Source organism: Lactuca serriola, chromosome 8 (assembly GCF_051521515.1).
Source record: "Lactuca serriola cultivar US96UC23 chromosome 8, Lser_US96UC23_V15, whole genome shotgun sequence".
In the NCBI taxonomy this organism is placed as follows: Eukaryota; Viridiplantae; Streptophyta; class Magnoliopsida; order Asterales; family Asteraceae; genus Lactuca; species Lactuca serriola.
Window position 1 is genome coordinate 30525830 of NC_136415.1, and position 15156 is coordinate 30540985.

Here is a 15156-nt window from a genome sequence, read left to right on the forward strand (position 1 = left end):
TTGCACAACGATAAAAAGACAGACAAAAATGGAGCCCGCATGTAGAAGTTATAAATTTTACGCGGTCATTTAACAATATAATCTCCTCTTACTGTTAAATTTAAGATTGGTCGAGAATTAGCCAACGGAGTCAAAAGTAAAGTTTTAGATGTTGTTTTTAGCTACGCGTTGATATAAATAACGTTGAAAATGAAGCTCGTATGCGAAAGTTACGCGGTTTAGAAGTCGGCAAGGTGCTACTGCAAAAGGGGTGACGTGACACAATCTTGGCCATTGCTTTCTCCCCAAGGTTTGCCAATAGATGGTGATATGTGGCACCAATTTCAGCCATATTTCAACCTATAAATACAACCCCTTCCATCCTAATTTCTTCACACCTCCACCCTTCTCTCTCTACTCTCTCTCTAAACCTCCCAAAACTCCCCTAGCACTAGAAGAAAACCCCGGAGCGCTCGACAACTCCGAGATGAAGAGCTTTCGGCTTGGAAGTTCTTCCCCTGCAGAGCCCGACTTCTAGCCAAACCCCCTTGTAGGTAAGATACGCCTACCCTATTTTAAATATAGCTTTTATTTAAATATAGTATTGTTATTAGGAACTTATAATAAATATTTGGGCTATTATTATGAGTTATATAAGTGTCGTTATAATATCTTTTTAACCACTCGCGGTACGGGGAATCTGGTTTAAAGGGCCGCATAGGGTTGTTGGATTTCAGAAGTGCTATATGCCAAAATGGTGCTGCCCTCTGATGTTTTATGTTTGACCCATGTCTGTACATAGTGGGTGAAGAGTATTGTTTAACGCTTATATAATAGTAATAATAGCTAGACTATTAATTAGTCTCGGTGAATATTAGACTAAACTCTAGTGGTAACGATACTAGGTTTCGTCGAAAGAAAATAAATTAATAGAAGCGAAACGTTGTCTAAGTTCGGAATCACCACCTTAACAAGTGAGTGTATAGTTACTTTCATCTTACACATAGATATGAAGTATTTTATATAAACTACGTGCTATGTGTGCATATTATCTATATACTTGCTATCTATGTTGGATGAATGATTTTATACAAGTTTAATTGATTTAAACTGTATATGTATTTTATATCTATGAATATACTGGGTAAAACATGGGTAGATGAATGATGAGAGATGAAAGATGATATGAGTGAACATTGGCAGCTATAGACTTAGTGCTTAATAAATAACATCGACAACTATGGATTTAGTGCCTATTGGATAAACTTTGGTAGCTATGGACTTAGTGCCTGTTAGATAAACGTTGATAGCTATGGACTTAGTACCTATTAGATAAACACTGGTAGCTATGGATTTAGTACCCGATGAATGAACTTTAGCAGCTATGGAATTAGTGCTTTACGAACGAGCATTGACAGCTATGGACTTAGTGTCTGTCGTATAAACCCTGGAAGCAATGTACTTCAGTTTGAAGGAAGATATTGGGGATGGGTAATTGGAATAATTGTTTGATGATGAAACATAATAATTATATTATTGTGGGTTGAAAACCCTATGTACTCACCAAGTTTCCCAACCTGACCCACTCAGTTCATTTGTATCACAAGTGTCGATATGAAGTTACATTACACTGAGAGATTAAGGAGATATAAATCACTAGTGATAATGAATGCTGTTTATGCTTATGTTTCTGTATTGACGATGACATCCCAATGTTTTAAAATGAATATAATACATTTCTTCGGAAATGCTTTGATAACGTATTTATCATGTTTTTCTGGGAACAAATTCCGCAACATTTTTATTAAAAGAGATACTCTGATTTTTATAAAGCATAAACAAAAACGGTTTTTTCTGGCCGTGAAAATGGAGATGTCACATTTTCCTTATTTACAAACAGGAGGCTTCTGGAAACCTTAGAAACCCTCCTAATTTCGTTCACCCCTATATGAGTTCTAGAATTTTTTTTTCTTGCACAATTATGAAAAAATATAATTCAACCATTGGACCTTTAATTAATTTCAATTAATCCCGAATTAATTTCAGATTAATTATGATTAATAATTAATTAATTCTAATTGGTTATATTAATTTGTTAATCATAATTAATTAACAAATAAAATTTTCTATTTCCAATTAATATATTAATCATATAATATATTAACAAATGATTTCTTCACAATTTTTAACTAGATTATTAATCATATAATAATCTAATCAATCAAGGGAAATTGAGTAAGCTAACTACTTTTTTTGGTTTTTTTTTTTTTAATATATAACCAAGTTTTTTTTTTTTAAAATAACATTTTGTTTCGGAATGGGTCATTCCGGACCCGAAAACCGACCCAAGCCCAATAAAGTAGCCCATTGGTATATTTATGAGTCCTACACAAGGTAAAATCGAAATACGCGTTCCGAAATTAACAGATCCGAATTACGATCTACTCGCATTTCGGACCAAATTTTCAGCATGGATTCGTCAAACCAAGTAATTTCTACACTTTAAGTTACTTTGCATTTGATTTCTGAAACGATTTACGTATTTTGGAATGGACCGGAACACGGGGAACTATTCCGGAATATCCGAATTAACTTTTTTTTTTTTAAAATCTTTTTCTCATTGTATGTGTATGAATGTAACGTAAGTACTTTGTAATGTGTTCATGATCAGATGTTTTAGTCCGAAATTAGGTATTGTTAGGGTTGTAGAATGGTAATGTAGGTCCGAAACACAATGAACGTTGTACAGAACCTGATGATCTATTCTAGAATGATGATCCATAATACTTATAATATACAAGTTTTTTTTTCTAAGTATTGTTTAATAACCCATGTTAGTCAAAGACGAGTTATCACATATGTTTTTTTAAAAAAGTGGGTTTTATGAACGACGAAGTTGTATTCAATTTACAAGGGTTTTCAGAATTGCGCCCAATAAAGGTAAAATCGAAAAACAACAATTTTATAATTATAATTTTTTTACAGTAATGTATTAAAATGTTCTTGATTTTTTTTATTTTTATTTATTTATTTATTTATTGTGCAGATAAAAAACGACGATGTTGGGTTTCAAAATAAGATAAAAATTAACCAACAAAGGTACCCAGAAAATTAAGAAAGAAATCAGAAAGAGTGTTAAAACTTAAATTGAAAGCACATTGGACTCCGAAAGATGTCACCGGAGCAAGTGCATTCAAACCTGTTATGATAGACTAGTTGTAATTATGTTTTTTTTTTTGTTATGGATATGTTTTACCAAGTGTTTTTTATTATTAAGGTATATTTTATTTTCAGTCTCCAACATCCAGTGACTTGAACGATCATGATGAGTTGCCTATAGAGTATGCTATACCACGTCTTGTAGACAAGCATCAACGACTTGTTGATACGAATACATTAGAAATGTTTCGTGATTATCAGCATGCTAAACAACGAATGGTAATACTGAAAATCTCATTACCGTCTTCACCGACTGAGGACCGGAGAAAAGTAGCATTGTATAACATGCAAATGTTCATTATTACCATGTCTGAAGATATACGACAATTTGTGAACACAATGAACATCATCCAACAAACACGTAGGACTACAACAATAAAAGATCGAGTCGAATTGACTGATAATGGTTTCGAACTAATTGAGACCTACATGGAATTGTTTGAAAATCATGTAGATACAACTAGTTTGCATCAGATGCAAGTTCGTAGTTATCGTGCACAAAAGTAATCTAATTTTAAATATGGATTTTGTAATGTCTTTTCAAACGAAAATTTGTAAAACGAACGGTATGATTATCTAGAATGACAATTATCCTCTTTCATTAACATTATTACAAAGAGCGTTATTTAACCTAATACATATTTAGATTGGTTTCCACAAATCAGGAAATTGTAAGGGACACATATTTTGTTCCTGGTCAATAAAACATCCTCTAATTCTAACAACATCTATTAGACGACCCTATTCTGTGCATAACTTATTGATCTACTTATTTGCATTTTCAATCCACTTCTTAGCTTGTTTCACTTCTTTCATCGCTTCAGCAACCCATTTTTCTTTTTCCTTTACTTGTTCCGCTAGATCGTCTGCACATTGATTTAGTGTGCGAGTTCTTTCAGATCCCCTTTTGTTTGTTTCTTCAACAACCTTCATAGCTTGGAAAACATCACCAAAAATTTTATCCGGGAGTGGGAAATCCGTGTCGTCTAGAAACAGGTTATTATTTGAACAAACATAACAATCTTCTTCTTCATAATGCCAAACACTATTGTGAAATGAACTCATTCCAATTTTATTTCAACGTTGAGGATTCATGGTAGGTGCATTTTAAGGTCGAAAAGCAAGTGTCCAAAATAGCCATTCTAGAAAGTGGCTCCGGATCCGGAATGGGGTTCTGGAATAAGGGTCTGAAATACTGTTAGGAATCTATGACATTTACTATTCAGAATGACTACACATACTATCAGGAATCTATGATTTTTACTATTGGGAAATGACTACACATTTGTCAGCAATCTATGACAGTTATTGTTCCGAAATATCAATTCCGGAATGTGGCTCCGAAATAGCTGGTCCGAAACCTGGCTCCGAAATAACTATTCCAAAACGTGGCTCCAGAACAATGGTCCAAAATAGCTGGTCCGAAATACTGTCAGTAATCTATGACATTTACTGTTCGGAATGAGTAGACATATGTCTGGAATCTATGACTTTTAATGTTTGGAATGACTACACATATGTCAGGAATCTAGGACAATTACTGTTCTGAAATATCAATTCCGGAATATGTATTCCGGAATATCAGTTCCGGATTCATAACCCTAGTAAATTCCATTATTTAAAGGAATTCAAGTTTAAAAAGTCTTTACCTTGTTAAATTTACTACTAAAAATTCATTTCTCATAATCCAAAGAAATGACATACTGCGATTGTGGTGTTGAAGGTATTATAAGGACATCAACAACTAGAAATAACCTTAGACGACTTTTTTACGCTTGTCCTAAAGAGGTATGTTGGTTATCCTTTTATTACGTTTCTTTGAATTAATATTAATTTACACAATATATGTTATGTGTTTGATCTTAAATTTTCAAAGACCACAGTCTGAGTTTATCTGTTGGTTTGAAAAAGCAAAATACAATAATTCATTAATAAACAGTAACTTATTTTGATCGAAGAAGAAACTTGAAACCCAAAATATACACTTGAAGATAGCGTTAATTTGTAGTTGGATTTTATTTTTTTTGGAATCATTGTGTACAAGTTGTAAGATTTTTGTTCATCAACTAAGTTTCCCTTCTGTAACTCTTTTTAATATTTTTAATATGTAAAGTTTGTTTGTTTGTTAATATTAGTGTGGTACTTGTAAATTATGTTTTTTCTATCTTTGTAATATGTAACAAATATTAGGGCAATAATAATATTTTTCATTACACATTGAAAACCAATTACAAACATAATTAATTAAAATTATATTGGCAATATAACTACAATCAAAGTGTTTGGTATTTCCATTTTTGATGGAGGGGGAAGTGGGTGCACGGTTTGTCTCTGGTAGACAATCTGAAACACATCAGCCCAATAATATATCTAAACCATATCAGGTAATTCATTGATGTTCGAATTTCTCCATTTTTGAGACTGCAAAAAGCCAACACAACCCTGGTTCTTTCTTTCTTTCTTGATTATCTCAATTTTTTTCAATATCGGTTTGTTGAGATTAAAAAAACGATTTAACAAGAAGCAAACGTAAAGGATTTCAATAGGATCTAGCTGATTAGAGAATGTTTCAATAACTCTTATGCTTAAAGAGTATCATACCATTAAATTTCTAACAAAAAAAATTATATATTCACTAAAGTCCCAATATTTTGAACGATTTGACAAAAAAGTCCTAAAGTTTATTTTTTTGACAGTAAAGTCCTAATTGACGATTTGACAAGAAAGTCCTAAACTTTATTTTGTTGACAAAAAAGTCCTAATTACCGGCTAATCGGGGAAAAAGGGTAAAAGTGTCAAAAATTGCCGGTAATTTGGACTTTACTGTAAAAAAAAATAAAGTTTATGACTTTCTTGTCAAATCGATGAAAATATTGGGACTTTACTGTATATATCCCTTTTGGTTTTGTATGAGTCTGGAATTGCATGCACCTTTTGTTGTGATAGCCGACAAAAAATGGATTGTTTTTATGTTTTTGACACGACATTTTATCCTTTTTTCATATTAGATTTTAGGCTCATCTGGATTAAAAGAGACGATTAATGCAAGCTATAACGTTTTACATTAATATATGAATTAGATAAGAAGCAAAAAAAAAGAAATTGCATTGTGTATATGGTGTGATTTTGGAATTTCTATAAAAACACTCTCTACATGAATTTTGTTATAAAAAATTATTTTTCCTTTATCATGAATGACTCACATGTAAAATTGAACAGCTATACATAATGTTTTTGAAAATTGGCCTGCTAAATAATTTGTATTAATATTCATTTTATTATTACTCTAATAATTTTTTTAATTAACGTTATATTTTTTATCTTATTTTCTTGATTTTTAATAAATCTGTTAGCCGCAAATGCTTAAAATTAAAAGGTAAATCTAAAGGCATAATTTACCCTTTTATAATTTGGTTAACATAATTTAAAAATAAATCAAAATACACATTTGAAAGAAAGAATTGATTGTTAGTAACATATAAAATTTGTCACTAATAAAAAACTTTTTTCAAAAAAACAAAGTGAAGTATTTGGAACCTGATCTAACCAGTTTAAGGTACAATACAAAATTTTCATTTAAATGATAAACATACATTGAATAGCTACATACTTTCATTTATTTGTTTCTTACACCTTTACATTGTAAAATTTCATTAAAATACTAAACATACATGTAATAGCTATATACTTCCATTTATTTGTTTCTTGCAACTGCACATTGCAAACTTTCTTTTAGATGCTAGAAATATATTATTATTTTTAGATTTAACTGTTTTCTATGAAAATTGCATTCGCAAACATAAAAATTTTCTTTTTCTTAAAATGTATTTGTAGTGACCAAATCTTGACAAGTTTGATGATAAAAATTTGTTATTTTCTTTAAAAGGAAACTTTGGTTTTAAGGTTTTAAATATTGTTGTAACATAACAGAATAAAGGCAGCAGACTATAGACTTTAGGGTTTTGGACTTAGATATTTATAATGTATTGACACAATATATCCAACATGTGAAGCTAATTTATAAAAAAACTATTCACATCCGTGATTTGATAATTGTTTAAATGTATTAAAATGTTTGTGAAAAAAAAACTAATCGAATCTACAAACTAATTAGAAAATTTATTCACTCCCGTCGTTTGGTATGGATAAACGACTAATATATATATATATATATATATATATATATATATATATATATATATATATATATATATATATGATGAACGATATTATTCTGTGATTTTTTTTTTTTTTTTTTTTTTTATCCATTTTTATATTCTATTCTGTATAACCTTATTTATTTAGTTTTTCTTAGAGTCACCTCCAACAAAGACCAATAAGAAACGACTTGCTGTATTTGCACGTGTTTCCTATTTATTTTTTACTTTGCTCAACCTCTTTTTTGTCCAATAAAATTCCGACACAAATGACTTCCCACTGCTTCATGTCGATGTTTGAATCTTCCCGATAATACCTCTCCACCGCCAAACCACTGCCTCACTCTGTTCCTTTTCTTCTAGACCTCAAATATTCTGGTCTTCTTCTACGACCGGCATCATCTACCGATTGAACATAAGATTTTCCATCATTGCGGATCTTGAATCTGTGGGGTTGAAGTTGAAGCCTACACAACAACACAATGGTTTGCACATCCGTATGTTAACAGAACTCGGAATTATCTATTCTATTTAGAGAGACCGTTGTTTATCAATGGCTCCGACATATTTCCCCCTTCGACGGGAAAGCACTGGAGACCAGTGGTGGTACACATCTCCGATCGATTGGGCAGCCGCTAACGGCCACTACGACTTGGTCCGAGAGCTTCTCCGCCTTGACAGCAACCAGTTAATCAAAGTAACATCCCTCCGGCACATACGTCTCCTTGAAGTCGTCTGGATGAAGATGAACAGTTTGACGACGTTGCTAAAAACCGATGCTTGGTTGCCCGGAAGCTTTTACATGAAGGCGAATCCAAAAGAGGAAAAACCTCCTTAATCAGAGCTGGCTATGGCGGCTGGCTTCTGTATACCGCTGCATCTCTCCACGATTGATGTCTGGTAGTATGATTGCTCCGGTGAAGATGTTTTGGGTTTTAGAGACGTTCAATGGTCAACTATTTTACAAACGGCAGTCGCCAGAGGACAGATTGAGGTGAGAGTCTCTTTCTTCTCTATCTTCAACTTCAACTTCATTTTCGTCTTTTGGTAATAATTTCAACCGATTTATGTGAATATTGGTCGATTTAGGTTATATGTTATGGTTAATTGAGTAACTGTTGTAACATATTTCCGGTTCCTTCTTGAACGCCATATTTCTAGGGCAATATCATGCGACATACTGAGCATACCAGGTTACAGATTGTTGATGGCATCATCCATGTAAGATCTTTTTCGCTTCCACAACACAGCATAATAGTTTTTTGATGATACTGACACATGTTTTAGAGACTGAGGTTGTATTAGTACATATGGCCAATTGTAGGGTCTAAAAGTGGATCCAAAACCAGATGCTCCAGACGCCACTCTTGTAGTGAAGCAGAAAGAACTTTAGATGGAGTTGGAGAGAAGTACACTGCCGGCCTTTGTCACAGATCTCCAAATCTTCAAACCCTAATTACAGGTTTTTAGTCACCCTTTGAACTTATCTGATAAACTTTTTTTTTTCTAATTTATTTTCGTTTGTCTACTTTAATTTGTGGTAATAAATTGGAAAAAGGTATATTCTTATTGAGGTGAATGTTAGTATGTTACTATTTACTAAATTTTTAGAGTTAAGAACTTAAGGGTAAAAAATGCCGAAATCCGAGTTATAACGAAGAAGTCATGACCTGTTGAAGTTTCGCGACAGAGCCGGTACGACACAACGAGACGTAAATAGTGAATTTACGTTAGAGCAACATTTGGCCTTAGCGAACTAAATGAAAGTCATAGAATACGTTAAACCAAGAGCGTGCATAAAAAGAACGTCCAAATCTGACTTCGTATGAGAAAGTTATGATTTTTTCGAAGTTTCGGCTTAGCAGTTTACAGCTGATGTTCGAATATGAGATCGAACGATATTTAGCCGAAACAATCTGAACGAGAATACAATATCTCATCGATAGTAGTCCAACAGTGAAAAGACAGACGAAAACGGACGTCGGATGAGAAAGTTATGAATTTATAACGAAGTTTTCTTGTCTCGGTCTACTAAAATAATATAATAAAAATAAATTCAAAATTAGCCGACAGAGTCTAAACGAAAGTTGTAGATCGTAGTCTCACCTACGCGTGGATATAAAGAACGTCGAAAACGGAGCTCGTACGAGGAAGATATGAATTTTTGAAGTTTATTAAATAATTAAAGTATTTAATTTAATTAAGAAATTCGGGTATTATCCGAGGAGAGGAGTCACCGGTCTGATCCGAAGGGTACGCCCCGCGTAACCTTTAAGTACGCCTAGCGTACCTCGGTCTTATGCGGTCCGAGAGAGAGCCACGATTCACCACCCGAAGCTCGACACACGGAAGGCTGATCCGAACTACTCCCCGCGTAGTGCCTCGTACGCCCAACGTACGTGCGAGGTTCAGCCCCTATATAAGCGCAGCGAGGCCTCCGACTTTTGTTGCTAATTTTTACACTTCTTCACCCTAAACTTCTTTCTTTTTGGCATTTTATACCCCCGAAGGCCCAGTATCATTCCAGAGTCCCGAAGCAAGTCCCGAAGTCTTGAAGAACCCGAGTAAAATAGTTTTTGAGCCGAAAATATGCCCGCGTGAAGCCCGGTTTTGGAGAAAACATACCGGTTTCGTCGGAAAAGATTATTTCAAGAGACGAGGTGCTGTCCGATCATCTTCTGATCAAGTGAGTGTGTGGTTACTTTCTTCTAACACATAAATATGAAGTATTTGTTATGAAATACGTGTTATGTGTTTATATATTGTTGTTTATTTGAGATGAGTGTGGAATGAATGTTTTATATAGTTTTTAAATGAGTTAAACTGTATATGTATTTTATATCTACAAATATGTTGAGTAGAACATGTGTAGATGAGATAGTTGGTGTGTGATAAAAGGATGATTTGGATAATGAGATCAAGAGGTTAGTTTTACATCCGTGAGTATGGATCAGATCAAGAGGTTAGTTTTAGATCCGTGAGTATGGATCAGATCAAGAGGTTAGTTTTAGATCCGTTAGTATGGATTAGACCAAGAGGTTAGTTTTATATCCGGGAGTATGGATCAGGTAAAGAGATAAACTTGCTATTAGTCCGGGAGTATGGATTAAGACTAAGTTAATTGTCCCTAGTCCGGGAGTATGGATTGGGCACAGTTATAGATCCGGGAGTATGGATCAAATCAAGATTAAGGTATAGTTAATTGTTCCTAATCCGGGAGTATGGATTGGGCACAATTTTAGATCCGGGAGTATGGTTCAGATCAGGAGGTTAGTTTTGTATTCGTGATTATGGATCAGGTGAAGAGATTAGTTTTAGATCTGTGAGCATGGATCAGGTGAAAATGTTAGTTTTAGATCCGTGAGTAGGGATTAGGTAAAGAGGAAAATTTTAGATACGAGAGTTTGGATCGTGTCGTTGTGAGGATCGAGGGGGTGGGATAAGAGTTGACTTTATATGGTGAAATCGTACAAGTTTGAATGTTCTATTTATATAAATACATGATATAACATTGTGGGACGAAAACCCTATATGCTCACCAGACTCCCAAGCCTAACCCACTTAGTTTTCTTTGCATTACAGGTAATGACACAAGAGTATAAGTTGGTGGACTTGACGAGAGATTATGGATTATAGGCCAGTAGTTATGAATAACTGTTGTAAGGTCTATGTGTAATATGAAAGTAACTATGCACTCACTTGCTAATGTGATGACTCGAAACTCGGACAACGCTTCGCTTTAGCACTTGGTTTTCCTTTTAATTTGGCCTAGGTTCAATTAACTCTAAGTCTTAGGATAATATTCCTTATGAATAAAGATAGCTTAGATCCATCATTAATTCCAAAGTCTATCGATCTTTAGCTGATAAGGGACAACCAGCTAGGAGCATATCGGAGGAAGGGTTCGTTTGGTATACATGGTATACTATTTGGAAATCCCACTTTAAACACATCACTAATCCAGCCTAAACATCATCCCCGTAAGTAGATCAATCAGTAATATGACATTGGAACTACTCACGAATCTTATTTATAAATTCATAACAATGACTATGAATTTTAAACATAAGTTATACTAGAATAAAATAGAGTGTAATTTAACTTGCAGAGATTCCTTAGACCAAAGTTCGAAAATTACACTGGCGACACTTTGGGGTGATAGCTACTAGATACCCGGCTCCTAGGTGCTTCTAAACGTGCCAAAATATCCTAAATAATAAGGAGAAAGTTGGACCATAAGAGTAGAAATAGAGAGAGAGAGAGAGAGAGAGAGTGAATTGAATGTCGTGGAAGGGGAATGAACTCGAGACATCTATTTGTAAGCTAATCCTTGACCATGCGTGCCATGCAAGGGCCATGCACGCTGCACATAGGGTCAACATTGCTCCTCAGGATTGCTGACACGTGCTGATCAATGGTTGGGGCGACATGACGCCTTCTAGAAGGCCGTGCCAAGGGCGTAAACGCGCGCGACGAATTTTAAACTTCAAAATTGCATAACTTCTTCATACGAGCTCTATTTTGTACATTTTTTATATCCACGTGTAGCTATCGACTGGATCTACAACTTTTATTTAGACTTCGTCGGATAATTTTGACTTTATTTATTTTACACATGCTTAGACTGCTAAAGCCCTTATAAAATGCATAACTTTTTCATACGACGTATATTTCGACTCTCATTTTGATTGTTTCGGCTAACAATCAACCTATCTAAAATTCAATATTTGGGCTGTCTACTGCTACGTTGAATCTTATAAAAATCATAACTTTCTCTATTGAAGTCAGATTTGGACGTTCTCTATATGTACGCTCTCGGTTTAGCAATTACTACGACTTTTGTTTAAATTACTAAGGCTGAAAAGTAATCTAATGAAAATTTACTATTTACGATGCGCATTGTCGAATTTGGTTGGATCGCGAACTTCAACAGACCATAACTCCTTCGTTATAAGTTCGATTTAAATGCTCCTTATATCCCCATAATCCCTGTCACAAATACTTCATCTTTTATGAAGGGTATTCAACATAATTATTATTCTATTTTAGATGCGTATTTTATTCTTATTTTATTATATTGTCGTAAGCACGTATACTACAAATAAATACACATAAACCACATAATACTCAAATAATTTCCCTTTATTATATCAAATGAGTTACAATTGTTGACCCTAATTATTTAGTTAATGCCTAGCGAGAAACGCTTCTAGTGATGGTTATGACTAACGGTATGTTACGATTATTATATACTCTGATTTCCTATAATATATGTTTATTAGTTTTGTTTAAAGTATGTTTATTATATATATTGAATGGCAACACATTTCGCGAGCAGACATGGAAGAGATGGCGGGGAAAGACGTCCACATGGAGGCACATGCAAGGAAGCAGCGAGTTGTGAATCTTGTAGGTTACATGAAATTGTTAAGTATGAGCTATATTTTTAAAGTTCCAAATTTCTAAATTTCCAATTATATGTGTCAATGTAGTAAACCCGAAGTAGGTATCTAGCAAAGGAAGAAATTTAAATGTGCATGCAATGTATAGGGCCAACGATGAGAATCTTTTACCTGTGTGAATTGATAGCGATAGGGAGACCTATCAATTCCTAGGGAAAACTAGAAAAATGTTAACGTGTTTGATCTCAAATTTAGTGGCATCAAATTTACCACTCCATTATAGGTCTTGGTAGTATGTTCCTTTCGAATACAAAGAATCTATGTATCCTGACTTAGAAGTAAGTACACAATACTTTGTATATGTAAAATTTTTTATACTTTTTAAATATTTCTTTTACTAATTAAATTTTCTTTTTTTATTGCATACATATTTTGATCTTAATAGCTATTAGGGTACAAATTTGTGGGAAGCCATTCGAACGGTTGTAAATGCCAACGACCAAAGAGCATACAAAGAACACAAACATGTCGCGGAATGTCATTTTGACGAATTCGACGGATATGACGATATGGAAACTGTAAGAGGATATCAACCATAATAAATGGCGGCCACAACTTAGAATGAATTGATTAATGAGCTTTTTTTGAACGAAGGTTATATGAATCGGTCTGTAAAGGTAAATAATACAAGGCCAAACTTCCACATACAAGTGCTCATGGTTGTAGGTCATATACCGAAAGATATCATATGGAGGTAATAAAATTGATTATGTAAATCTGTTAATTGTTTTTGGCTTATTATAGGTTGAACAATGACTAAGCTCACAATCGCATTAAGGGTTGGAGACAAATGTGCTTCAAGGAAGGTCGTGGTTGTTGTACACCACAAGAATAAGAAAATTAGGTAAGTAATAAATGAAGTTAATACGTTGTTAACTATGTTGTTGTTTTTGTTGTTGTTAGTATCATTATTATAGTTTTTAAGGTATATTATTATTATTTTAGTGTTTAATTTTTTTTATTTATTTTAATTAATGTATGTTTATTCTTTTCTTTATTTTAGGAAAAGATTCAAGCGAAGTATACGAAGATGCAAGAAGAGGTTGGGGAGCGCGAATGTAACGTCCCAAAAATAAGAACCAAAAATTTCATTTTAATTTAATAAAAAAATGTTTAAGACATCATCAAAAGATTCCACATGTAACAATTTATCAAAACATCTCAATATCAGAGTAAACATCAAATGCGAAACAAAGCGTGTGTGCACTGCAATCACCATGAGATCTTCCCTTTTGCACTAGAATTACCTGAAACATAAAACTAAAAACTGTAAGTATAAAGCTTAGTGAGTTCCCCATAATACCACATACCACACATACATAAATAAACACATAATGGGCCCTGCTCGACATCGAGCCCCGCTCGGTATACAGACTTGTCAGTCATCAGGCCGCGCATGGTATACATATAAACGTATAATCATATAAACGTACAAACACATGTGATAATCACAAAGATAATAGCGTACAGTGCAGTCATCGGGCCCCGCCTGGTAAATATATACACATAAGACATCCAAGAGTCACATAGGAAACTAACATACTAACATATCAAAACATGTGCCGACATTGGTGCCTTCAACCCACTAAGCACGGTGAGTAAACTCACATCGCACAGCTAAATCTCTGGCTGCTGGCCCGCTTAAAAAATCTCGCGCTATAATCACAAAACATCATCCAATTAATAATTGGATCCTGGCTCACCCTAAGAGTCCAAACTAGGGTAAAAGACCTTTTTACCCTTCCTTATATTTGGCCCACGGCCCAAGCCCAATCCAAATTGTCCAAAGGCCTAAATTGTAAAATAATCACCGAAGGCCTACTATGGCCCAATTTTCCGTATTAGGCTCAAATCCCTTCATGGGCCTTAAACCAAGGTCCAAGAATATTCTTAGCCCAAAACAATATTTTAATGGCCCAATATAAAGCCCTAGACTCATAAGGTCCAAAATAGGCTCAATACCGAAAAACCCAACTTTCGAAGCCTACTGCTGAGTACGCGAGGCGTACTCAGCTTGTACGCTAAGCGATCTTGCTTTAGGGATTGTACGCCCGACGTACCAGCTTGTACACCCAGCGTACTCCCCCTTGTTTTGCCAACTTTCTCATTCAACTCTTAAACGGTTAAGACATCACTCCAACACTTACATACAACTTCCTTAAGTTGGTTTATCACGTAAAGTTGCCAACTTTATATGCATACATGGCTTAATGAGGCTCTTAAAGCTCAAAAGGACTTAACAAATGACTTAATGCATGCATGAGACCACCAATACCATAAGGTTTGCATTTTTATGCCTAAGGACCCTCAAAACATCCAGATCTAGAAACTTTAGCTTC

General features: G+C 34.2%; 1 long non-coding RNA gene across 4 annotated transcripts; it reads left to right on the top strand.

The window, feature by feature from the left end:
• The first annotated feature begins 7537 nt into the window (after positions 1 to 7537).
• On the top strand, positions 7538 to 14601 carry LOC145068047 (uncharacterized). 4 transcript variants are annotated; one of them, XR_013688925.1, is made up of 8 exons: positions 7543 to 8349; positions 8517 to 8576; positions 8680 to 8817; positions 12694 to 12764; positions 12848 to 13095; positions 13203 to 13434; positions 13562 to 13661; positions 13821 to 14600. It is a non-coding gene; the product is annotated as an uncharacterized LOC145068047 (long non-coding RNA). The 4 variants fall into 4 exon arrangements; XR_013688923.1 differs by having other exon boundaries at positions 7538 to 8349; positions 8643 to 8817; positions 12694 to 13095; positions 13821 to 14601; XR_013688924.1 differs by having other exon boundaries at positions 7538 to 8349; positions 8661 to 8817; positions 12694 to 13095.
• The last annotated feature ends 555 nt before the right edge of the window (positions 14602 to 15156 follow it).